This window comes from Jaculus jaculus, chromosome 4 (genome assembly GCF_020740685.1).
Source record: "Jaculus jaculus isolate mJacJac1 chromosome 4, mJacJac1.mat.Y.cur, whole genome shotgun sequence".
Classification (NCBI taxonomy): Eukaryota; Metazoa; Chordata; class Mammalia; order Rodentia; family Dipodidae; genus Jaculus; species Jaculus jaculus.
This window is the reverse complement of record NC_059105.1, coordinates 108,087,828-108,115,649: the sequence shown is the minus strand read 5'-3', so window position 1 is coordinate 108,115,649 and position 27,822 is coordinate 108,087,828. Positions and strand designations below refer to the sequence as shown.

General features: G+C 40.7%; 1 pseudogene; it reads left to right on the top strand.

Annotated features, from left to right (window-relative positions):
* Positions 1 to 20,593: 20,593 nt before the first annotated feature.
* On the top strand, positions 20,594 to 20,931 carry LOC101595201 (annotated as a pseudogene).
* Positions 20,932 to 27,822: the final 6,891 nt, after the last annotated feature.

Sequence of the window (27,822 nt, the reverse complement as noted above, 5' to 3'; positions counted from 1 at the left end):
GCATGAAGAATTCCTTCCAGTATTTTCTGTAGAGCTCATTTAGTTGTCATATATTCCTTTAGCCTGTTTTTGTTGTGGAAAGTCCATAATTCTCCATCAATTTGGATAGGTATCTTTGCAAGATAAAGTAATGTTGGTTGACAGTTGTTACATTTAAGAAGTTGGAATACATCATTCCAAACCCTTCTGGCTCTTAAAGGGTGTGTTGAGTTATCTACAGTTATTCTGATGGGCTTGCCTTTGTAGGTTACTTGCCTTTTCTCTCTAACTGCTTTCAATATATTTTCTTTGTTTTATATGTTTAGTAGTTTAATTATAACATAGCAAGAAGAGGTTCTTTCCAGGTTTTTTCTGTTTGGTGTTCTAAAGCTTCTTGTATCTGCATTGGCATTTAATTCCCAATTTGGGGAAATTTTTCTTCTATAACTTTGTGAAAACACCTATTAAGCATCTGGATTGAAATTCTTTTCCTTATATTATACCCTGAATTCTTATGTTTGATCTTTTCATAGTGTTCCAGATATCTTGAAATTCACATTCATACCTTCCTATTAACTTGTCTTTATCTTTGTTATATTAGGTCTTCCACCTGGCCTTCTAGTTTAGATATTCTGTTCTCTTCTTCATTCATTCTACTGGCGAGACTTTCCACAGTTTTTTTTAATTTCCTTGACTGTATTCCTCAGAGCTAGGATTTCAGCCTGTTTTTTCTTCAATATTTCTATCTCCTTACTCATGTCTTATAATAACCTCCTTATTTCATTAAGCTGGTTTCCTGTGTTCTCTTTCAGAAATTTGTTTTCTTCTTTAATTCCTTTGGTTTCTTCTTTGATTTTTTTTGAGCATAGATATCATCATTTTCTTGAAATCTTTGTCAGTCATTTTATCCAAAATAGTCTCATTGGTGATTATTTCTGATGGATTTATAATTTTTGGTAGGGCTGTATTGTCTTTATTCTTTGAGTTTCTTGTATTATAATGTAGCAACTTTTGCATCCTGAATTGATTTGATGCTTGGGGTTTCTACTTATCTGCAGTGTTCTTAGATGTGGTAATCCACCTTTATATACTTTCAGGATGAGTTTAGGTTGCCAGGTGTAGCTCTTGTAACCTAATCCAGCCACAGAAGTAATCCTAGGTGTTGAGTCTGCTGGCTAAGCAAGTGTTCTAGTGGACTGGGTGGAACATATTACTGGCAAATTCTAAACTTCAACTGAGAAATATACACATTCAATAAAAAACAGCAAAAAGTATACAATTGTAGGGATTAAAACAAGTCGTATAAAGTCAAAATCCCTAAGGGTGTGTATGGTTCTACACCCTTAATTTTGTCAGTTGGGAGGTAGAGATTTCTGTGCTGAATTGGGTTCCAGGTCAGCTAAGATCTGGATCAGACCCTGCCCCCATTAATGACAGAAGCAATATATGTGTAGTTTTCTTTTTGTTTATGGGACCAAACACTCAACCAAAAGCAGCATATGGGAGGAAGGATTTATTTTAGGGTTATAGTTTTGAAGGGAACTTTCATTGTGACAGGGAAAAGCATCGGACAAGCAGAGGCTGGGTATCATGTGTTGTAACAGCAGCTAGCAGGAAACAGCAAGAAGTGAGCTGTATCACATATCTGGGTGGGAGTAACCTCAGTTCTGGGTATGGAGCTGGGCTAATAAACATCAAGCTCCAATTCCAGTAACACACCTCTTCCATCAAGGCTCTATCTCCAAATTGCTGCCATCTGGGGAACAATCATGAGGCTTAATTACAAAGATATGGTGCTATGGGGGTACTTCACATTCAAACTACCACATTCCCAAAAGGCTTCATTTTCTAATATCATCAACATATGAATCTGAGATTAAATTTCTAATGCATTATAGAGAACACACCAAACCATAGCAATAGCCATGTTGGAGTCATTTGGAAATGGACCAGCTCTGCAGGGTGTTCCTGGCTTTGTCTTGTTCCTCTGTTCCTGACTCTTCCTGATGTTACCAGAACTGGGTGGTAGTACAACTATGGCAACCCTACCTGGATTGCATGCTGCCTGTTGTGGACCACAGTGTGGAAAGAAATGTTGTTGACATCATACATTATCTGAAAAGAGCACAGAACCCTGGTGTTGTTCAGAGTGTTGGTTTTTGATAGATGCTGCACTGCCTTAGTGGATGAGCTTAAAGGGATGTCAGTGCATTTACCTGGCACTATGCACAATTTTCAGAGCCAACAGCTGAAGGAGATCCTGCTATTTGCTTTGGAGCTAGTCACGTGGATCCCCTTCCAGTTGCTGGCTGAGCAGTGAAACTGAAATAGCAACTAATAGTAATTACCCTTACATGAAGGGGGTCACATGCTCATGTTGAAGGGAAATGTTTCCTTTCTTATGCTGAAAAGTGAAGTTTATTGCTAGCAGTCATCAGCAAACAGTCTGTGCTGCCAAATGCAGATTTAAAAAATTTGATTCTATGTAAAATGTAAGGCAAAGTGACAATTTCAGCCTGAGTAGGTAATTTGGAACCACATTTTCTCGGCTGCAAAGGTCTGGCATGTTTAGCAACACAAAGGCAATACTTAAGGATCATGTATTGTAATTCTTATTTTAATATATACCACTTGGATTTTAGTTCAGGTTGTTGTAACAGAATATCATCAACTGGGTGGCTTGAACAATAAGTTTTTATTTCTCACAGTTCTGGCATCCAGAAGTACAAGATGAAAGTGCTGTCAGATTTACATCTGGTGAAAATATACTTCTTGGCTCATAGACATCTTGTTATTGTAACCTTGCATGGTAGGAGAGAATGAGAGTTCTCTGAGGCCTATTCTATAAGGGCATTAATCCCATTCACAAGAGCTCCACCCTCCTCGTGACTTAATCCCCTCCAAACACCCTTTATCTTCTCATACAAATATTCAGCCCATTTCAACTGGCTTCTACCAAACTTGAATTCTTTGTGCCAATTGTGAAATTATTCAGTGGAGTTAATGTGATGCTGAACTGTTAGATCACCAATGCGCCATTGTTTCTTTTGAAGAGGCAGAGTTGTTGTTGGCTATTTTCTGATATCTGGGTTTTGAAGGTGGCATTATTGATGCAATTGTTAGGTCACCTCTGTATCTAAAGATTTTTTCATGTAACATATGTTAGCTTTCCATTAGTATAGCAAAATACTCAAGGCAATCAACTTGTAGAGAAGGCTTCATTTTGCCTCACAGGTTTGGAGGTTCTGACCCACAGTAAGTTGGCCCCATTTCTTTGGTTCCACAGTTCCTTTGGAGGGAATATCTCAATTGGAGAAGGGTCTTCCACCAGGCCCTACCTCTCCCCAATATGGCCATGCTAATGACCAAAGTCTTAACATGTGAACCTCTGGGGAACATTCCAGATTCAAACTCTAGTATGACTTTGTGGCTTTTTCTATAAGAAATGGGCTATATGAACCTTCTCTTTAGCCTCATGATATTTTGTAAAAAAAAAAAAAAAAATTATTTATTTATGAGAGAGAGAGAGAGAATGGGAATGACAGGGCCCCCAGCCTCTACAAACGAACTCCAGACACATGCACCACTTTGTACAACTGGCTTTACATGGATGCTGGGGAATTGAACCTAAGTTCTTAGGCTTTGCAGGCAAATGCCTTGACCACTTAGCCATCTATCTAGCCCTCATGACTAGTATTGATAAGTTGGAGTAGAAGTGGTGATGTGCCAATTTCAAACCTAGATTTTAATAGGCCTTGTTTTCAATTACTGTCTTGTGCCTTTATGGAACCCTGAAAAGAATTTCCCTCAGACAGCTGTTTTCCCCTTTATTAGAGTCACAGAAGAACACACATTGAGGACAAATCAACCTAAACCTCATTAAGAAGCTACTGGCTGTACCCTCAGCTGGAGGTATACTAACCAAGCTAAACTCATGCTATGTTAACCAAGTCCTAGCAAACTTCATGGTTTATGAATGTCACAAATGCTTAATGTGGGATGTGTAATGTTTCTTGATATTTGTTACGGAGTATTCTCATGATGAGGACTACCTGATATTTAGGCACATAATTTAACAATTTTGTAGTTGTTGCCTAACTTGAGTTGCAGTTAAGAGATAGAAGCTTACCTTTCAAAAAAAACCCAGTACTGAAAGGATCTCTTCCAGTGAGTTATTGTCCAGAAAGGCCTCTGATACTCACTGTAATGTTTTTAATGTAAATGTACGTGCTGCATAGATTTAGGTGTTTTATTAATGTGTGTAACTTGGGTCTCAGGTTGCCTGGCTGGAGGGAGGTGTCACTGGTGGTGAATCCTGGGATTCAGTCCAAAGGTGTTTAGAGAGCAGGTCTGAGCTCTAGAGTTCATGCTTGCTTCTACTCCATGCATGCTTGTTGCTTTTTGATATTTGCTGGCTGCTAGTGGTTTCTCTGCTTGGATCTACGAAGGGGAGCCAGCTTCTTCCACCACTGACAGAACTTCCTCTGGATTTCAAAGCTTGAAATAAATCCCTTCATCCCATAAACTGTGTTTGTTTAGATGTTTGTCCAGCAATATGGAACTGACTATAACAGAAGTTGGTACCAGAAGTTGGGTGTTGAAGAGGATTAATCTGACCATGTGGATTTTAGTATTTTGGTACTTGTGTGCTGGGGGAATGATAATGGATTTGGTACTTGGGACTACAGAAGTTTCACAGTGCAGGAAGCCAAGTTTTATGGACTTCTCCTGTGAAAGTTTGGAAATGCTAAATGCAGAGAGAATTGTTAGCTTATGAACTTTCAAATGAGAAGGAAAGACAGCAGAGAACCTCACTGGAACTGGGCTACTGCCATAAAGGCTACTAGCTGTGTTCTGCTGCTCATGCCCAGAGTTTGATCAAGGTCAAATTTAAAAGTAATGCACTGGTGTGCTTAGATAAAAGATGTAAGATTGAAAGTTGAAAGTTTCAAATAAGTTTAAAGTTACTGACATAGAGACAGGTTTTTGGTTGCTTAAACTGCTATTTTAAACAGATTATTACCATTAAGGGTGGGCCAACTGCTTTATATTGAAACAATCGAAAATATGCCTTAGGGTGTTGTCCACCCAGGAAAGACTGAGTAGATATGCAAACTCTTTTGAAAGGAGATGACTGAAAGGAAGAGTTCTCAAGGCTCAAAGTGAAAATGTATTTCTTTCCTCAATTAAAAAAAAAGGCTGTGATGCTATATCCCTGGCATTGGTTTTGGAAACATAAAAAAAGGTTATGAAGGGCACATGGTTCCAGGAGCTGCCACTGAGATGTGGCATGTAACACAGGGCAATGTCCCTCTGTAGAGAAGACAGTGAGGCCATTGTAAAATGGATTGGTTTGCAGTGGAGACCCAAAGATCTTTTGGATATACCTGGACTGTGCAAAGTCTACTATGAACAACAGTTGGCTTACAATAACAGATTTACCCTTGATACTCAGCCCAGCTGGAGGGACGTAAATAGAAATTCCAGTGACTGCTGCTACTGGTTATGGATGTCAGAACTGAACTGCAGATGTTTGATGTTTACCCAATAGGTATTAATTTTATATTGCTTCCATTTCTCCTTGTTATGCCTTATTGCAATGGAAATGCTTACTCTGTGTCATTATATGTTAGAAGTATGTAACTTGATTTGAGCTTACAGTTTTCAAGTTAAGAGACAATCTTGAATCTCAGATGGGACTCAGGACTTTGGAACAATCTTAACATTGGTAAAGTTAATGGGACCATTGAATTTGGACTCAACATAATTTGCATTGTGAGATAGTCATAAGAAATCAAGCTGGAGCTAAGTTAAAAGCCTCCTCACTGTTGATTAGTTTTCAGGGTGCTTGAAAGACCTACTGAGGGAAAAAGTTATCAATGGTGTTAACTAGCAGTGCACCCTGCAAGATTCATAGTTAACTAGCCAGTCCAAGTATAGCAACTGGTGCAATGGTGGTATATCTTTTATGGGGGAAACCATCTACTCTCTGGATTTGAGACCTGGTACTGAAAAATTAATCAAAAGCCAATGGCTGGGCTGTAGGGGGAAGTGCTACTATTGTCTAGCTAAATGGACATATTACACTCACCAAACTGCCCTATAAATATTTATGTTTATGCCGATATAATAATGTAACTCACTTTTTGTTAGATAAGCTTCTTTTTTCAGATGGTGGTGGCCACTTGGGAGACTCAAAACTCATTAAAGTAGTGAGATGAGAAAGTGAAGTGTTCAGCACTAAATGAGACATCTCTATCACACCCTACAAGGCTCAGGGACTATTGCAGAAGAAGTGATAGAAATAATGTAAGAATAAGAGACAAGGGAGGAGTGCTTTGCAATACTGTCTTTCAGATACAAAGTGGCCATGTCATTTATGACCTCACAGTGGCTGATGCTTGAATAATAGGAGAGAAAAATTATGACATCAAATTTCTGGGAGTGGTGGTGCATGCCTTTAATCCCAGCACTCGGGATGCAGAGGCAGGAGGATCACCATGAGTTCAAGGCTACCCTGAAACTACATAGTTAATTCCAGGTCAACCTGGACCAGAGTGAGACCCTACCTTGAAAAAAAAGGATGACATCCAAATAGAACAGGGACTCCTTGGAAAGAAGAAGGGATTCAGTGGAGGAAGGGTGGGGGATAAGAATGGGTGGTAGAAGGGATTATGATTGTGGTATACTGTATATTTAGAGAAAGGTTGTCAATAAAAATTAAAAATGGTTATAGTAGACTGCTTCAGGTTGCTTCCAAACCAGGCTCAGTTATGGAGGAAAGGACACTTACTGAAGATAGACGAGAAGCTCCATAATGGCAGAAGAAGCTGGACTGCTTTCATAGGTCCAAATTGAGAGAGAGAGAAAGCTGCAAGCCAAAATCCAAAAGCCACACTGCCCAGCACACTTCAGGAACTCAGGGAGGGACCCAGACACTTATCATGTCTTTAGACTGGAATTTCAAATCCACTACTACACCTGAGGGCTGGACCCTAAGACCCAGCCAGCAACACCTCCTCCACCCAGGTGGCTACATATCTAAATTACAAACTTTAATAAAATCCTGAATATACTGGGGGCCATTCATTTAAACTACCTCAATGGTATAAAATGAAAACCTCAGTACAGATACAAGACACCAAAGATACATTATTTTTGAGTTTTTCAATGTTAAAGTCATAAGGGAAGAGACTTCACTTTAGTTTTAAGGCCTATCTATTTACTCACAAGCTCATAGTTTTTGAAAGGGTTCTTTCACATCCCATATGGTGATGCTATTGCATGACTTTTCCTGTGGAAAGGCACAGAAATACTTATTACTCTAGATAAGGAACAAAAGGGCAAAGAAACACATCTGAGTCCAGTTTGAATAACTGGTACATTTATTGGGGTTACTTAAGGAAGCATGAGTGAAGTCCTACCCCAGCATGAGTAATGAGTCATGAAATTTGTATCATTGAAGTTCTTGATCAAATAAATCTTCACCCACCTACTTATTTTAGCATATCCAAGACCATATATAGCTAGGGTGAGATTATAGGCAACTGGTGGACAGGGGGCAAGAGATAATGAATGGCTAGAACCAGGTGAGGATTTGATAGCCTTACTCCACCCTCCTATAGTTTCATTCTGGCAATCACAGGTGCTAAGATTTCAAGATAGCAATGGACCTATCCTTTCTGAATGACATAGTTCCATTATACTCCACTCCTTCTTTTGGCTCTTCCATTATTTCTATCCTTTCTTCCATGATGTTCCATGAGCCTTGGAGGGGAGTACTATAAATGTGTGATTATTTTATGAGCATTGGCCCACTGTATTATAGCAATAGTCACTTATTCTCAGCAGTGTGACTAGTTATGGGTCTCTGCACTCACCATAGTCACTAGAAGAGAAGTTTCTCTTAATTAAGGCCAATTGCAGATGTAATCTGTTGTACAAGCATAGTATTTAGAAGGTAATTTGAGAAGCACAGCCCATCAATTAAAAAAAAAACACAACAGCAGTAGCCTTCCCCCTGGAAGTCTGTGGCTTCTCAGCCTCAGGTTTCTCAATTGGATTACAGTACATGGATTCACCTCTTATGGTGCAGGCCTTAAATTTAATCTGAAAATATTTGGTTTTATCCATAATACATTGCATATGAGCACATCTCGCCTGGCACATATACTCGCCTGGAAGAATCATATACTGTATCATAATATACTGTGACCATATCTTAGTAGTACCATTAGTAATCATTTTCCTCTGACAGCTTGCACAGTGGCTTCAGGCATCATGAACAGGAGTGAGCAGAGAACACTTTTAACTCAGCCCAAGCTTTCTCTGTGTTCTGAAACAGAGTGTTAGGGTTTTCTGCTATAGGGATGCATGCTGTAGTTTTGTTGTACAAATGACAGCAGTAGCAATAACCTATATTGTGTATAGAAGCTTAGAAATCTTCCTGGCTAAGAACTCATAGAAAGGTAACCAAACACTTGTAGCTTCTGGTAATGACTTTACCTACCTATGCAAGATGCTACAGCTTAAACTCTTTAATATTGTTTTCATTGTTCTCTGAGTGCAAGACACTCAGAGGTTAACATAATTAAACTTTTTTAATATATCGGGTGGGCAGGATCTCTGAAAGTAACTGCCTCCTGTTTCAAGCAAATGTGAATTCATCTTGGGATTGGCAGTGAAAGGGATACTTAAAAAAGCACTAGCAAGGTCCATTACAATATGAAAAGTTCCCACTACTAGGGCTGGAGTGATGGCTTAGTGGTTAAAGCGCTTGCCTGCAATGCCTATGGACCCAGGTTCAATTCCCCAGGACCCACGTAAGACAGATGCACAAGGTGGTGCATGCATCTGGAGTTCATTTGCATATAGGAAGATGGCTCTAGTGGTTTTTTTTTTTTGGAGGGGGGCTTTCAGAGGTAGGGTCTTGCTTTAGCTCAGGCTGACCTGGAATTCACTGTGTTCTATCGTGTATTTTTACCACTGATGTCCACTGTGACTTTCACTCTTGGCAAAGACCTCAGCTGATAGATTTTATGATCCATTGCAGGGGACATGTGACTGACACTACAGCAACAAGGTGCACCATTCCATTACCTCTCCACATGGAGGAGAACTGCCCCTGTAAATGCCCTGCTTTCAGACAGCTCGGCCTCAGCTTCATGTCTTTTATAATTTCATTAGTTTCACAGAAGAGCCCATGAAACTGCTCCTGTAAGATTCATCTTTGAATCTGTCATGTTTCTGTTTGAGCAATTAATTTGTTGCATGACTTTTCCTGGGAGGATATGGAGAAATACCTATTCACCTCAGATAGTACACATCAAAGAAATAATTCTATGTAGGTTCATCTTGGTGACCTATGGGCTTATTGGGTTATTTTATAAGACTTTCAAGAAGCTACATCGCTGAAAAGTCTTGCCCAGCCGTGGGTGAGAGCCCAGGAATGCTGCATCACTACAGTCTCCACATCAGTCACCCTTCAACTTCCTAATATACTCTAGCTACGTGCTTTTTTAGAAATAATACAGAAGTTCATTATTTAACCTAGGCTAGCCTACAACTTACTGTATAGGCCAGGTTTTCCTCTAAGTCAAGATACTCCTGAGTGATGGGATTATAGGTATGTGCCACTACACCTGGCCATAAAAATAAATTTAACATTAAAATATGTTTAAATTCAGAGATACTTATACACCCACATGTATGTTATAGCATTACTCATAGTAGTCAAGAAGTGAAAACAGGAAATTCTGTTCAGTGAAAGAAGCCACATGTAAAAGGACAAATACTGTGTGATCCCACCCACATGAGGTTCTCTAGAATAATCAAATTCACAGATGCAGAAAGCAAAAGGATGATTGTCCAAGGGCCTAGAGCAGGGAAGATAGGGAGTTATTATTTAAGGGTTGACAGAGTTTCAGTTTGGGAAGATGAAAATTACTGGAGGTGATGTTAATGTGTTTACAGCTATGAAACTAGGTGCCTAAAATAAGTAAATTTTGGGCAGTGAGCAGTTTTTAAGAATTATAAATTTTTAAAGATAAAATAGGAAAGGAGGATTCTTTCAAAATGAATTTTAAATATTTAAAAATAACTTTGGTGAAATTAAAAGTTACCTTTATAATGATTGACATCCTTGAGATTCAACCAATTTCCTTTCATACAAGTCAGCTTGCTCTGAAACTAAAATTGTAAGATACATGAAAACATTGTCTTATAAGAAATGTAGGCCTACTTGTCTTAAAATAATGGTGTATGAGCATAAGCGGGGCATGGGGCAGCAAAAAGGAAAGCCTGGCTAACAAAGGGTGGGTGTGACCATGGTGGGCATTGACCTGCCTGGTCCCAGTGGGTACTTCCAGAGGTCAGCTCCAGGGTATGGCTTAGGTTGGATGTTGCCTTCTGTGGCTGACACACATTAAGGTGAGGGCCAGTCCTGGCTCCCAAGGCAGCCTGCCTCTCTTTTCCAGCATGAGTCTGTTTTGCCAACACAGAGCATCAAGACTCCTTCTCTTGCTCTGTGACCATCACTGTGGGCTTCACAATTAATCTGCTGTCCATTGTTTTCACTCATTGCTAACACGTCTGCCTCTCTATCCATAAAAGATGATGATTTTGGCGAAGAGGAAGGTGCATGCAAATGAGGGCTTGCTTCATGGAGACAAAAGCTCATTTAGGAATTGCTTTCTTGGAAAAATAGCAAGGGAGAAAGAAAATCTGTTAAATCTGGGGCCAAGGATGCCATGCCTTGGAGCATGCCTGGGCTTTCTTTCCTGTCAGGAAGAGAACAGATATGAATGTCTGACATTGAGCAAGGACACAATGACTTCTCTGTGCTGTAACCTCTGTGGCTCTGTTGGGAGACTTGGGCCTCCATGCTATGTGGAAAGGCAATGGCAGGGATGGAGGAAGGGCTTCAAGTTCCTAAGGGACAGCTGAGTAACAGGAGGCAGGAAGGCTTGTGCCATCTCAGACACATGAAACAGTGCCAGCTCTGGGCACCTCAGGAGATGAGCTTTCCTTGAAAGCCAAAGAAAGGTTTACAAGGAGAAACCAAGGCTGGGTGACTGGAGGCCTTGCAAGGGAACACCTGAAGACAGGTTTAAGGTATGTATCAAGTGTTCTACTTAACAGAGACCTGGACTAACGAACCCTGGCTCTGACAGGGCCAAGCCTTCTAGAGAACTTAAGTGTGTGAGTGTGAGCAGAGGTAGGGGTTTCACACCGATAGTGGTAGTACAAGTGTCTAGCATTGCCAATTACAATCAACTCAACATGGTGACTGCTACAGTTAGGGTCCCAGGAAGGCTGACTCTAGATGCTTGTTAAAGGTTTCACAGGAACTGTGGAGGGAGGGCCAGGAGCCAAACTGCCAAGAACGGGTGCTGAGCTGTAGTCCTGAGACCCCAGTTAATCATAGGGAATACTGACCAGCATGGCCCCCAGCCTGCCCTGCACAAAATTGAGGTACTGGGCCAGGATCACACATCCCCATACCTTTTAGTCACCATCAGGGGATGCCTTCAAAAAGGAACTGTGTCCTTGGGCAAGGGGATTGTCTTCAGGTGAGGAAGCCCTTCAAAAGGGCTGATGACCAAGATGTAGTTTGTTTCTAGAAGCTTATAAAACAAGCCTAATTCTTTATGAGAAACCTCTGCCTTGCCATAGAGAATGGGTGCCTGGAAGGAAGGCAGGGGAAGAGAGGAAGAGGAGGAATATTAGTCTGTCTTCTGTTGTTATAACACAATACGTGAGATTACTACTTCATTTAAAAAGAGATCTATCATGTAGTATGAAAAGTTGAGGTGGAAGATAAAATGCAGAATAGGAAAGGAGGAAAGTGGGGGAGGGGAACAAAAATTTGTTTGACACACAAGCCCACTCTACAATATCAAGCTACCATCAATCACGGGGTATAAGAGGGCCTACACCTATCATACTGTCTATCAAAAAAGTAAGTGTTATCTCAATTTTCCAGGTGCTAACTTACTCTCCATTGGAGAATCTGCTTCTCTTTTCCAGATAGATGCAGATCCTAAGAAGAGAGCTGCCCCAACATACCTCAAAAGGGGCCCAACTGAAACTAAGGACAACTGGCGAAATAAGCAAGGGTGATGTTTTCCTGTGAACCAGATACCAGCACAAAGGGGAAGGAGACCAATGCAGAGAAAAATCAACTCCTACCAAATCAGAGAGCCAGAGCCTCAGAGGCCCCCAACACCTCAGCACTGAAGCAGACCAAAAATGAACCCAACATGGCTCAGGGAAATTTTGCAGAAGAGGGGGCGGAAAGAATGTCAGAGTCACATGTTGGGTCATGATTTGCAGAGACATTTATCATACTAATAACTGGGGGCTAACTCCACAATGCACGACCCATTTTCATTAACAAGGAGGGTCTAATGGGAGGGGGTAGATCACAGATGAGCCTAAATAATGGTACCAAACTGCCTGTATTTACTGAAAAGAAAACTAATAAATTAAATTAAAAAAAAATTGGGGATGAGTTGGAAATACAGTAATAAATATCTTAAACCAAAAAAAAAATTTGTTTGACAACCATTCTTTGCATACTAACACACTTTAAAATTTATTATTTAAATTATAGCTATATCATTTAAATGATAACTTTAAAAAAAAATTTTTTTTTTTGTTTTTTTTGAGGTAGGGTCTCACTCTGGTCCAGGCTGACCTGGAATTAACTCTTTCATCTCAGGGTGGCCTTGGACACATGGCAATCCTCCTACCTCTGCCTCCCAAGTGCTGGAATTAAAGGCGTGAGTCACCATGCCTGGCTTAAAAATATTTTTGTTACTTTTATTTATTTACTTGAGAGCAACAGAGAGAGAGAGAGAGAGAGAGAGAGAGAGAGAGAGAGAGGGAGAGAATGGGTGTGCCAGGGCCTCCAGCCACTGCCAACGAACTCCAGATGCATGCTCCCCCCTTGTGCATCTGGCTAACATTGGTCCTGGGGAATTGAGCCTCAAACCAGAATCCTTGGACTTCACAGACAAGCACTTAGCAGCTAAGCCATCTCTCCAGCCCTATGTGATAATTTTTATTGATGAGGTTTATTTAGCTCACACTTTGGAAGCTAGAAATACAAGATTGTGCAACCCTATCTGTTCAGACCCCAGAGGTCCATCCCCTCCATCTGTGTTACAGCATGGCAAATGGCACAACAGCAGGAGCACTGTAAGGGGGAGCATCTGATGACACAGGAAGCCAGAGACTGAGGAGGATCTATCGTACATTTTTTATATGAGTCCACTTTTGTGGGGACTAAGGGTTTATAAGCACTACATGAATTACTTCTAAAGGTGGTGCACCAGCACCCTAATAATTTTCCACTAGGCCCACCTCTCAAAGATTCCACCAGCTCCTAATGCTTCCACCCTGGGGCCAAATTTCTAACCCATCAACTCTGGGAATAGACTCAAAGTGCATCCGAACTACTGCAGGAAGTCAAGGGAAGAGCAAGAGAAGGAAGAAGAAGATGGCTGTACTATGATGTAATATGATGGTAGGATTAACTGGGTTATTTTAATATTATTAAACGTCAATGTGTTTATTTGCACTGGTTGTCACTTTTATTTTTAGTCATTATTGAGATCAAGTATGCATGGAAACCCCTAAAAAATTACACAGAACTTTACAAATATGTGGTCATGTTATGATATAATTCCCCATCAAGAATCCTTCCTGAAAGCCAGCTAGCCCTTCAGTCTCTAGACCAATGGGCCAGGCTCACAATCGCCATTCGTGGAACTACCTCTCTAGAACTTCATCACCTGAGATAGAGTAACTACTCTGGCCCTGAGGAGTTACCCCCGGTTCCTAGCACCCATTTACTGTTGCCTCCACTTATCTAATTTGAGCAAAACAAAATATCTGATCAAAAAACACATAGCTAATAAATATTTATGAAAGGTAAAAGAAGGAAAATATAAGAAGGAAAAAAAGATTAAGAACTCTTTAAAGTAGGAAAAAAAGAAGGGAACAAAAGAGGAAGCCAGAGGCAGAAAGTAGAGAAGACAGACAAACTAAGAGTGATGCTACTACCACAGAATTCCCTCTCCTGGATGTCACTAGAGAGACACAAGGTAAACATCATGTCAGAACCCTGAGACTGCAGTTTTGGCATCCAGAAGGTCATTGTGGTGGTGCTATTGCTGCTATAAAAGACTCAAGGCATACCCTAAGCACTGCTTCCTTTGAGGGGTTAGAACCAGCCAAACCAGGCCTCTCCTTTCTGAGTACAAGGTAGCAGAAGCAGGGTGAGGAGAGTGGAAGCCTGGGCACAAGGCACTGGGATTCACCTCACTGTCAGGGTAATCCCTGCCAGACAGATTGCTGTGATCTAAGGTTTATATGCTCCAGGCTAATCTCTGGTGTGATGGTGTTCAGAGATGGGGCTACTGAGAGATGATTAGATTATAAGGTGGCAGCCTTATGAGTAGAATGAGACATTTGTTATAGTACCATGTGAAGAAATGGTATGAAGGTACATCTAAGAACCAGGAACAGGCCTTCAGCAGACACCAAACCTGATCTTCAACTTCTCGCCTCTAAAACTGAGAAATTCTTCATGAGGCATACTGTGTAGCATTGTGAACAAATTTACACACAAATCTTAATTAGCTATTAGATATGATTATTTTCCAAACTTCATTCAGAATTCATCTCTCCCAGTGGGTAGCTTTATTTAATCTCTGATGTTGATGAATGCTGTAATGAGAAGGCTAGAGTAATGGAAAGATGAACACGTCCTACCTTCTTTTCCTCCTGCCTGCCTACAGAAGTGAAGTGTAGGTTTGCCTAGAGCTGGGGGAAGAGTTTCCCTTAGAACTTCTCTGGAACAGGATGTATAGAATGGAATGAAGAAAGGGAGGAAAGAGAGGATGTTGGTTTTGTGCTACTCCAGAAGCAGACCTTGAGATGAAAGTTGGAGAGCAATTTTATTTTGGCATAGGAATGTAGTACAGGGAAGTGAAGGATGCTGGGAAAGGACATTAAAGTAAAAGGCAGTTACTGCTATGTACACCTAGAGCTCAACTGCTCTACAAACTCTGGGGTGAGGCTAGAACACACACCTCTTTGTTCTGTTTTGGAACAAGGACTTGAAGTATTATTATGATGAGAACACCGAATCCTAACTACTAGACCATCAGAGAGGAATCTATTATGATGACTGAACTCCAAGCTTCTGTGAAGGCTGCGAAGTGAGATTCACCCTCTCAGGCAAAGGAATGTAAGTGCTGGCCCCACCATGCCCAAGAGAGGGGACAAGGGCATGCAGAGCAGTGAAAACTTCTGTTACAGATTTTAAAAGAAGGGATGTGCTGGTCTCCATGGCTTTATGGTAAATGAGATGCTCAAATAATGAACATCAGTTCTTTGAAACTTTCTTGGTGGTGACAGTGTGTGTCCTTTTTAACATGGTAGATGTTGAATGTGGTACGTCTGGACCACATGGGCAATGACTTAATGAAGGATTTTCTCCTTCAAAACCCACCACATGGAAACTGCCTGGGCCCTCATGTCTAGCTGGACTCTACTACCTGTAGGTGCTTCTGATGTAGCTGGCTTGGACTGCATGGTCACCAAGGACCAAGAGTCTGGATACTGCCTCAAAAGATTTTTTCAGAACTGCTAAAATGAGAGATGGCTTAGCAGTTAAGGCACTTGCCTGAAAAGCCCAAGGATCCAGGTTTGATCCCCTGGGACCCATGTAAGCTAGATTCTAAAGTGGTACATGTGTTTGGAGTTATTTGCAGTGGCAGGAGACCCTAGCATGTCCATTCTCTCTGTCTCTGTCTTTCTCTCTACCCCTGCATGTTGTTGAAGTAGGGAAATATGATGTTATGTCTCCACTCAGGTATACACTGCGAAATAATCAGATTGTCAGCAGTAAGGGGTCAAAGGAGTCTGGGGAGTTTCTCTAATCCTTTAAGGACTTCAACTCAGGCAAACTCAGGATTCATGTCTTCAAGGCATAAATTATTCAATTCATAAAATATTCAAATAGTCAATGCATAAAGAATTACAGGGCTAGCCAGCATGAAGCAGAGTTGAGGTTTTCTTTCTTTCTTTTTTTTTTTTCTGTGATGGGTTTTTAAAAGAGATATCTTAATATAGACCTTAAGCATGGGGATTAAGTAGCTTGAATGAATTCAGCAATGGCTATGTAAATCACATCAATAGACTAATTAACATGCTTTAAACCTAAAGCTTGAGTTGTTCTTTATGGGTGATCTAGGATCTGCTCTGCTCTGTAGGCCTGGAGGAAAATGTCAGGCACAAAGAATGCTTGTGTGCTGTGAACAGACATAGGGTGCATGCAACGCTGCCAAAAGAGATCAGCTCAACTGTGGGACCACTAATGGGACACTGGAAAAAATATTTAGAGAGGCAAATCTCTAGTTACCTTTTGTTGTACAGTTTGAAATAGGCTGTTTCTTTCCTGTGCTAGAACCCTTTTTTTAAAAATTGCCTTTTTACTCAGTGAATACAGTCAAGTTGGTACCATTGTTAGCCTCCTCCCTGTCCACTTCCCTCCACCTGTCCTCTCCTTGTTGAGGTATATGGGCCATGCATTGTGGGGTTAGCCATCAGTTATGGCTAGGAGGAAATGTCTCTGGGTATCATGACCCAATGTGTGGCTCTGACATTCTTTCCGTTCCCTATTCCACATTTCCCTGAGCCATGTTGGGTTCATTTTAGGTCTGCTTCAGTGATGAGGTCTTGGGAGCCTCTGTGTCTCTGGATACCTGATTTGGTAGGAGTTGATTGTTCTCTGTGTCTATCTCCTTCACCCTTGTGCTGGTACCAGGTTCACCAAGAAAATAGCTCCCTTGCTTGTTTCCCCAATTATTCTTAGTTTCAGCTGGGGCCCTTTTGAAGTATGATGGGGTGGTTCTCTCCTTAGGATCTGTGTCTATCTGAAAAAGAGAAGCAGATTTCTAGAACTCTTGAATAACATTCCCCATTGTCCTATGAGCAGGGGCTTTCTTTTCAGTGTTCTCATTTGGTAAGACATGAACGTTAATGTATATTTCAAATACTCTATATTCTCAGTACAGTTCAACTCCTGTCTTTTACCTCTCTGAAGTTAAATGCAACTCCCCTGTATAATCACTATTTCCATGGCTTCTTTAGCTTACTGGTACTCTTTAAAAAGCCACCAAACCTCATCACACACACACACACACACACACACACACACACACACACACACACACATTTTCAGCATTACTTTTTTATCTTCAAGATATTGGTCAATTGTACATTTACCTATTAACTGAAAAATCCTTCAAGTAGATAACAAAGTTCATTTCTTAATGATTTTTTTTTTTACTGGCTTCAGTGATTGTGGTAGTTTGATTCAGGTGTCCCATAAACTTAGGTATTCGAATGATAGTCTCCCCAGCTGATAGCAATTGGAAATTAAAGCCTCCTGGATGCTGTGTATTGTTGGGGGCAGATTTATGGGTGTTATAGCCAGTTTCCCCATGCCAATATTTGGCACACTCTCCTGTTGCTATTATCCACTTTATGTTGGCCAGGGGTTGGTATCCACCCTCTGCTCCAGCCATTATTTTCCCTACCATCATGGAGTGTCCCCCTTGAGCCTATAAGCCAAAATAAACCTTCCTTTTCCCACAAGCTGCTCTTGGTTGGGTGATTTTTGCCAGCAAGGCGAACCAGACTGCAACAGTAATTAACAGGTTTGGATTAAAAAAAAAATCAGTTCTGAGGAAAATATATAGAAAAGAATTGCTTATATTTTCTAAAATACTAAGTGTTTAACTGTTACACAAGAAACTATGTGAGGAGAGGCTCTTTAAATGAATTGTTTTTTTGTTTTTATCCCTAAAATGGGATGGAGTTTGCAAAGGGGTTAACACTGAGAATACTATAATCAGAATAAAAGCTAGGGACTATAAAATTAGAAACTTAATAGTTATAGTAATATTATGGCATAATTATTTAATATTTAATCAATAATAAAAACCTCCTTCCAATACTGGAGAACCACGAACAGTGAGTTAGAATCAAAGATGATATTTACACCTCTCTTTGGCTTGCTGTATATCACTAGCTTTCTTAAATTTGAAGATAAAATGAAAAATGTATCTGGAAATGTCAGTGTAGTGATTTTTGTGAACCAGAAAATGTTCACTTAAAGATGTAAACAAATAGCTGGGTGTGGTGGTGCATGCCTTTAATCCCAGCACTTGTGAGGCAGAGGTAGGAGGATTGCCATGAGTTCGAGGCCACCCTGAAACCACATAGTAAATTCCAGGTCAGCCTGAGCTAGAGTGAGACCCTACCTCAAAAAACAAAAACAAACAAACAAAAATGTAAACAAATGACTAAGAATTGGGTATTACTGTTGCAAAAGTAAGAAAGAAAAAGAAAGATAGATATGTGACCATCCTGTATTTTGATTGTTGCTTTAATAAAGTATTAACACAGGTTTAAAAGAGAGAGAGAGAGAGAGAGAGAGAGAGAGAGAGAGAGACATGCTCAGAAGGAAAATAAGACATACCTGAAAGCATGGATATGGGCTTCTCTGAGAGTCACACTTCATTGTTTATTTAGTTATTTGTGAGAGAGAAAGAGAGAGAGAGAGAGAGAGAGAGAGAGAGAGAGAGAGAGAGAGAGAATGGGCACACTAGTGCCTCTATCCACTGCAAATGAACTCCAGATGCACGTGCCACCTTGTGCATCTAGCTTAACGTGGATCCTGAGTCCATACACTGTAGGCAGGTGCCTTCACCACTGAGCCATCCCTCCTGCCTTCCATTTTTTTTTTATAATAGTCATATATAGGATTTGGATGTGTTTCTAAACTTATGATTTTTCCAAGGGTTTTTAAGGAAACTAAATGAAGCCACAGTGTGGTCCTGAAGGACACCTGAAAGATTGGCAATTATAAGATCCCCAAGATATAGGAAGGTAGAGTATCTTGACTCCAAGCAAAATTAATAGCTTCATTTGAGATTCCAAGAAAATGTCTAAGAAAAGGAATAATCCCTTCTACCCAAGGATGATAAGCTTGATTTCTATTTTAAGAGAACGTATCTATATATAAAAGGAAGATAATTTCTATGTCAGCAACCTTTGTGGCAAATATTGCTAATATTATTGGAATTCTTGTTTCTCAGCTGCCAGCAGACTTCAAGCAGACAAGGTGAGGGACTCCTTTCCCTTCCTGAGTCCCCATAATTTGTCCTGTCCTATCCTGCTTCATGATCCATCATATTAATATTCGGCCTTTGTTTTTCCTATAGTAAGCATATTGTATGTCCTATCTCTTAGATACTTTGAGGTGCAGAATGCACATTTCTGTTCATAATGGAAAGTCTTATTTATGTATGCAGGCAAAAAGAGACAATGAAAGTTAGCCCCATGACCAAGGGAAGCGTTGTAGTCGTTACAGACCCAGCTTGTAGGATTCTCCCACAGGAGATGATCACACTTCCATGGCATTTTATGGCATTCTATTACTCACTGATATGGATGAAAGTAAAAGAAAAATTTATTTAGGCTCATGATGAGAGAACCCCAGACTTGCTGAGCAGAACTTGCTTTGAAATTTTCCTGGGAATGAATGGTGCATCCTGAGTGATCTAGGCTCAGTATTACACACATGTATGTGTGTATATTCATGGAAAACCATGACCCAAGTTCAGTTTAAACAAAGACCTTATTTCTGCCCTGCTACTCTTCAGGCAGACAATAATCCAGGGTCTCTGGCCCCTTAGGCCGTCTTGATTATAGAGTTAATGAGCCTGAATGAATTGGTGGCTGACAAGCATTCTCTTGCCCAGGAGCTGCATTAACTTGGCAGGGCTGTCAGGGACCATTGAGTAGGTGTCTCCTTCTGAGCTCAGAATAGCTCCCTGTGCACTGTAAGAGTGATTTCTGCCCAAGGGACTAATTTACTCTCCTCATCCAAAAATTCAGGCCAGTGTCTTTATAATCCTTGGTTGCCTCAGAACAAAGGTGCTGTAGGCACTAGTACCAGCTGTATAAATGGAACATAAATATTAATATTAATATGGTTTTCAATGGCTTATTGAAGAGAAATCATTTTAAGTTAGTGTAGATCACATGACTCATCAGCTTTTTTTCTCATCCTTGGCTCCTTTAAAATGAGCACCAACTAACTTCACTGGAGGGCCCTGATCAGCCCTGTCTCTGTGGAGAGGCCTCCTGCTTTTTGTCTCCAGTAACTTCTGCTCCAGAAGAAGTCACCAGGGGAGAGAAGAGCAGAAGATTAAGGGTGAGAATGAAAATGAGGAAGGAAGAATTGGGCTTCAAAATGAAAGAAAATTAAGATGAAGAGACAAATGGGGGATGGAGAGATGGCTTAGCTGTTAAGGCACTTGCCTGTGAAGCCTAAGGAACCAGGTTCTCCAGTACCCATATAAGCCAGATGCACAAGGTGACACATACATCTGGAGTTTGTTTGCAATGGCTTGAGGCCCTAACATGCCCATTCTCTATTTACCTCCCTCTCTCACTCTCTCTGTCTCTCTCTTAAATAGATTAATTAAAAAAAGAGACGAACTCTCTGTGGTCTGGCCCGGCTCATGGCAACATGGCCAAGCGCACCAAGAAGGTTGGCATCGTCGGTAAGTACGGGACCCGCTATAGGGCCTGCTTCTGGAAAATGGTGAAGAAAATTGAAATCAGCCAGCAAGTCAAGTACACTTGCTCCTTCTGTCACAAAACCAAGATGAAACGACGGGCTGAAGGCATCTGACATTGTGGTTCCTGCATGAAAACAGTGGCCGGCGGGGCCTGGACCTACAACATAACTTCTGCTGTCACAGTCACGTCTGCCATCAGAAGACTGAAGGAACTGAAGGACCAGTAGAAGCCCTGTCATTTGAGACATCCCTGGCCTGCAATAAATGGGTTAATTTATGTAACAAATTAAAAAAAGAGAGAGAGACGAATGGAAAAGGAATGAAATCACATGTCCCCAAGACAGAAATATCACAGCCCCTGCCTCTCTCTCTTGACTGCGCTGCCTCCTCCAGTGTCCCTTTCTGTTTTGAGGACTCCTCTCTCCAGTGGCCAGTCATAGTTTTGTATCTTCTACAGTCCCTTCTCTGCTCCTTCTCTGTGGCACTTGCAATGCTCTTCTCTTAATGGCTGCTGAAAAAATATTAGGGGGAAATTGCAACTTGTGGGGCTAGAGAAATGGCTCAGCAGTTAAGGCACTTACATGCAATTCCCTAGTACACAGGTAAAGCCAAATGCACAAAGTGGCACATGCATCTGGAGTTTGTAGTGTCTAAAGGCCCTGGCATGCCCATTATGATTCTCTCTCCCTTGAAAGTAAACAAATAATAATATTTTTAATTGCAATTTGAAGTAATGTTTGCTTTTCACAGCATAGCGCATAATTAAAAATAAAAAACCTAGAGATACAATGTCAACTGAAGTACTAAGGTTTGAATGTGCTACCTCCAAAAGGTAAGTGTTACCAGTGTGAGGCAAGTCCCTTAGGCTTCGAGGTTTCTTTATTGATAGGCATTAAGGACCCAACAAAGACTTCATGCAACATTAGACAAACTTGCTCCTCTACTCTTCTACCTCATGAGCACAGAGCATTCTCTCTTGCCATTTCATCTTTTGCAGTGTGAGGACACAGCAAGAAAGCTACATGAGACACTGAGACTTGATCTTGGACTGATTCCAGGACTATAAGAAATAAACTTACAGTGTTTACAAAGGTCTATATGTAGTATTGTGTTATATATAGAAGCATAGATTTACAGACCTATGGATTAATTTATCAATCTACCAAATAAATTGACATGCCAATGTAGCATAAATGTGTGTCAAAGGTAGATGAAATTATGAACGAGAGAATATCTATCATAGTTGGGTCAGAATGCATTTTCAAGGATTGAGTATTTCTAGAAATTTTGAAAAACAGATGTGTTAGTCAGCTTTCTGTCACTGTACAAAATGCACTAGATAATCAACTTAAGAGGAGAAAAGATTTATTTTTTGTCATATGATATCAGAGGTTTCAGTTCATGCTTGGATGCCCTGTTGCTTTTGAGCAACAAGGTGAGACTACAACATGGTGAAGGAGGCCCATTCCTGGTTGATATGGAGAGGGGATGTTCTACAATTCCCTTTGAGAACATGCTGTCAATGATGTCTCTCCTCCTGAAGGTCTACCATCGTTCAATAATGACACTGGCTATGGCTGAGGGTTTAGCACATGGACTTTTGGGGGATACCTCAGTTCCAAAGTATATAACAATATTAGGATAAGATTCTTAGTCATCGGTAACACTGGCTACTGTTCTACAGGGCAATAAAACCATAGCTTCTCATTGAACAGAAATCCACAAATAACTTTGCAGTGTTTAGGCTTCAGTCAGTAAGCAGCAAACCCATATATTCTCCTAGGTATGTCAAAATTCACTGGCTATGCTACAGTGAGACAATGTAAAGTCATGCTGTCACAAGGTTGAGATGCTTTTTTCTTAGCATGAGTGTTTAATAACTGTGTAGTGAATGAACACATGGATAAAATATAAATCTAAACATAAGTCCTACAAGTAAGCAGGTCTTTTCTACTTCCAATTCAGATGGTCTATTACAATTAGCTTTTGAGACCTTTTCAGGGTTATGAAAATATGAAGGAATCAGGCCCACTGAGATAACAATGGCTTTTTATTACTGTGAAATTCAGGATAACTTATGCTTTAATGAAATCTTGGGTCACACGTGTGATCCAAATACACACTATTCAATAATGTTGTCTGTGTCATACGAATACTATATGCTATTAAAAGTTAAAATATGTATGATGAAACACAGACCCAATATCTGTTTCCCAGCACATTTCCTGCTTTATTAAAAATCAAACTTTCCATATAGCCAAAACATTGAATGTGGTTGGAATATTAGCCTTTGTTCAACTTTAGTTGACCCTATATTATTTTACATTGTTAGCAGCATACAGAGAGTAGTATATTAAAATCTGGGTCTTGCATGAATATGAATATCTAGTTTAATGACAATAAGTTGGGAGAGTTTTAAAGTATTCATTCTTCTTTTTCTAAAAAAATTTATTAGGCTGGGGAGATGGTCCTCAGTACCCAAGTAAGGCCAGATTCACAAGATAGCACATGCATCTGGAGTTTGCAGTGGCTAGAAGCCCTGGCATGCCCATTCTCCCTCTCTCTCTCTCTCATAAAATAATTAAATAAATTTTTAAATATTTATTTATTTATTTGAGAGTGATAGAGAGTGCAGAAGTATGTGCATACCAGGGCCTCTTGCCACTTGCAAACTCCAGATATATGTGCCATTGTGTGGGTACTAGGAAATTGAGCCTGGGCCATCAGACTTTGTAAGCAAGCACCTTTAACTATGGGGCCATCTCCCCAGCTCTAAAGTGACCATTCCTTCAAATAGTTTGCTAAGATCTTACTTTCATTTCCTTCCCAGCTTTGTGCTAAGAGCCCAGAGGAGAGCTCAGACTCTTGTTCATCTCAGTAGGATGCAGTGATTCTACTTCATGATAGCAGGATTGAGACTGGAGCTGTGGTGGCTGCATGGGTTCCCCTGGGGTGGGGCACTCTCAGCATGACTTCTAAGGACCTGCTTTTTCCCAGTCTCCTTTTTCCTCTTCTTTCCCAGGTGTGGATCTTAACTTATCCATGATTACCATCACAATGTAGGATTCAGTTAGCCCTGAGAAACTAACCATTTCCTAATCTTTTGGGACTGCAGATCTTTTCAAGAATGGGTCAGTGTTAAGTTGGTGTTCCCTCCTTCAATGTATACATTCATATCTCTCTCCCTATCTATCTGTCTATATGTATACATATGTGTACATACATACATACATATGTGTGTGTGTGTGTGTGTGTGTGTGTGCCTTCAATGTAATTTTGAGGTTGAAGTAATGAGGTCTTGTGAGAGGCATTTGGAAGCCAGAAAGAGCCTCACACTAAGTGATAGTTGCTCCTTTTAAGAGTTCATAAATCCGGAAGCTTTCCATGGTCAAAGAAGTGTGATTCTCTTTGACAATGTTGGGTAAACATAGAGGTGAGGTTGTCAGTGTTCTCTGCTGCCATGTGAGGCTGTCTCTGGGAGCCACTTCTTCTCCAGGCAGGACACTGGAGATCAAGCTTCCAACATCTAAGCCCCAGAGGAATAAGTCATACCCAAGCCACAACATAGATTCAGTTGTACATAATGAATCTATGAGGGTTTCTCTTTTTGCCTATTCAATGTAACATAATGTTTGGGTTTTTTTTTACACAGTTCTTTACAGTTCATAATTTTAAATTAAAGAAAGCATAACTTACACCTAAGTGATTACAGCAAGAAAAGTTCAATGCTCAAGCTCAAGTCCAACCCCCAAACATTCCTAGCTTCCCTTGAAGCTACATTGTTTTTCTAACTCACTCAGATGTATCTGCCAGGAAAGACAGTTGGTGCCAACATGCAATTTTTTTCTCTGTGGATCCAAAGTGGATCAATCACACATTTCATCCTGGGCCATGAGGATAGGGACAGGCCTGAAAGTCACAGAGTATGTCCCTGGCAAATTCAAAGTTACAAAAGTGCCCAAAACTAACTCCTCTGTCCCAATATCTTCTGTTTGTAAGAGAGATCAAGTATCTACCATGCTTGGGCGTGGCTTGGTTATCTGCAACTCTAAGGAATCCTATATAGTCATATCCCTTTTTCTGGGGTAGAGAAGATCGGAAGTCCCCCATGGACATCTGAAAGGGTATGCAGTAGTGTATCTTACATGTGTCTTGTCTTTGTGCTGTGCATCCTCACCTCATAGTAGCCGAGTTACTCCATGCTTCCATGTCTTAAGCGAAGTTGCTTCCTTTACATCACTCCTCCTGCACCTGGGGTATTATTCAGTAAAATAAAGATTACTTGGAAACAAGTATCATAATATTGTGATGATTTATCAGATGATTTAGGTGCCAATTAACTAATGGGTAGGTAACATAGACACCATGGGTAAGCCAAAGAAATTATTTATGTCCCTAGTGGAACAGAGCAAATGGCTTGAGATTTCATTGTGCCATGTAGTAGGCAATTTAAGACCTACTAATGGTTTCTAGAATTTTTTAATTTAGTATTTTCAGGTGGTGATTGACCTCAGGTAACTAAAATTGCAGAAAACAAAACTGGCTTGTGTGAGGCTATTCTAGGTATTGACATTTCTTATTTTGTTGAAACCCATTGGATAAAATATGTTATTTAGGTTTTATCTTCTGTCATTCACTTTTAATGTTTCTTCTATATCAATGTTCCCAAAACAGAGTAAATGAATAAGGAATCATTTGTCATTGGACTTTTGATATTTTTCTCATGCTTGGAAACAGTCAATAAACATGGGATGCTGCCCTTGGAAGACATTTTCAGGTCATTTCATTTCCCATTCAGTAAGAAAAATCCTCCATTAGCAAACATTCCTTCCACACTGCAGTCCCACCCTGTCTTTCCTGTTTTCTCTCCCAGCCTCAATCAATACTTCTTCCCCATCACCTGAAAAAAATTCCAGCAAACAACTCCAAGCCACATCCTCCCTTCCTGCCCATCTATTCAACACTTGTTGGCTTCAGAAAATGTCTTCCTTGGCTACAGCTAGCAGAGAAAGGCTAGGGTTCAGTACCCATCTCACATCTTTTATGTACGGTTTTGTGTGAATAGCAATACCTACTACTGTTAGAAATGAGTCTAGAGTCCAGTCATGACCACATAATCCAAAGTATACTGGCAAGGCAATGTTCACTTCTACAGAAGAGGGAGTAGATTTTGAAGGGTTCAGCATGGAAAGCACACCACCAGAAGTCTGCCGGCATGTTTGTTTCCTACTGTGCAGGTCCTGTGTCTTACTGTCATTGTTCAGAGCTTCACCTCACTTTCTCTCATAATTAGCTAAAATATTAAGATGACAGTTTCTAGGGTAAACCTAAAGGAATGCTTTTTTCAAATGCAGAAATGGAAGCTTTGGTCTCAAGAATTGTTGACTCTTTTGGTCTGATGGATAGCTGCCTCAGGAAGGAGGGATTCCCACAGAGTGGCATCCTTCCAGAATTGAGTTTCCTATTTTTTAATCCTCTGATAGAAAAGATAACACATCGGTCTCTCTCATATTCCTCATACTGCCACCACACCAAACAAGGAAGACACGTTTTCAGGATGAATGTGGCTGCAAACCCTTAGCAGGACAGAGCATCAACTTCTGAGGCGTGTGTCACCACAACATTGACCTGCAGCTCTCACCATGGTGGGGACAGGAACAAAGTTGGAAGGAAACATCAAGCCTCCAGAAGTGCCTAGGCATCCAACACAGCAGCAGCTTCCCCATGCAGAACCAGATGTGCTTAGGCTCTGTAGCCTACCAAGAGCCCAGGTTCCAGGAGACCATGTTATAACTTACTCTCTTGTCTTTGGGATTCAAATGACTTCAATTCAGAAGAACAATTTCAGTAGGCTGCTTCAATAAAGCTCACCCTTCCATCACTTCAGATGAGTTTCCATGGCCAACACCACTGAAAACTCATGTCAAACTTACCATAAACAGTGCACAACATAGGGACGTTGCTCTGTCCTCTCATATCTCTGCTCCATTCAGTGAAATGCCAGTCCTTTTTTCCTCCTTTGGAAATTCCCCCTTTGGGTTGCAGAGAACACCTACATCACTACTTTTTTATATATGGATCAATGCTGCTAGCTTCTTCTTGGCCAGAGTCACGCTGGATCCAGGCTTCGTTTCTGCACCTGTCCTCTCTACAAGATTTTACCCAGCATCCTGGGCTTTGCATATGCCTTAATTCTCGTGTTTCTATCACCCCTGAACTCTAGGCTTATATATTCATCTTCTCTGACATCTTCCCATGTCCCTCCACCATCATCCAAACCTGCTCATCTTTCGTATTGCAGACAGCCCACTTCCCATATCCAAGAACTCCCTTCCTTTTTCACTTTCTCTCTGCTTCTTTCTTCTCTCATATCTCCTCCATCTGTTGCTATCCTTCATCTCCTTTACCAGAATCCCCTCTTAGACTAAGTCTTCATTGATTTTCTTCCAACTGTCCTTCCACAACCTATTCTCCACATACTATCTAATGTGAGGCCACTAAAGAGCAACTCATCTCATTCCCAGCTGATAGCCATCAGCAGCTTTCCTTTTCTCTAGGCATTGAATTCCTTACAAAGACCTCTGTCCTTCTTTACCTAAAATCCAGCCTAATCCTCTCACTCCACTCCATCATCTTCTCTCTTCTCCCTTCCTGCTCTCCTCTAGTCACATGACCTCTCTCTCTCTCCATCCTCTCCTATTTCTGAATTTGGCTTTCATGTCCTCTGTGCAGCAGCTCCCATTCTGCTTGACTTATTTTTCCCAGTTCTTATGGTACAGATCACACTGACCACTCAGAGAAGTTTAGCTGGCCTTCTGTATCAAGAGGACCAAACATTATTGTCCATCTATAGCAGAGAGACAACAACCAGCACCACCAAACACAAACTGACTCTGAACACATACCTTAGGCTGGACCCACGATCCACCCACAGAGACACACCTCCTCCAACAGGACTTCCCCTGCTGAAGACTAAGTAGGAAGCTTAATGAAAAATACTAAGAAAAAAAAAAAAAAGAAAAATCCTAAGGCTATGGGAGAGCATACATTTACAATAGAATCACCATATTCCATTTCTGGCCCCCATAGACTCATGATCATCTCACAGTACAAATTGCACTCAGTCTAACATCAAAGGTCCCCATAGTCTTTACCAATTTTAATACTGTTCAAAAGT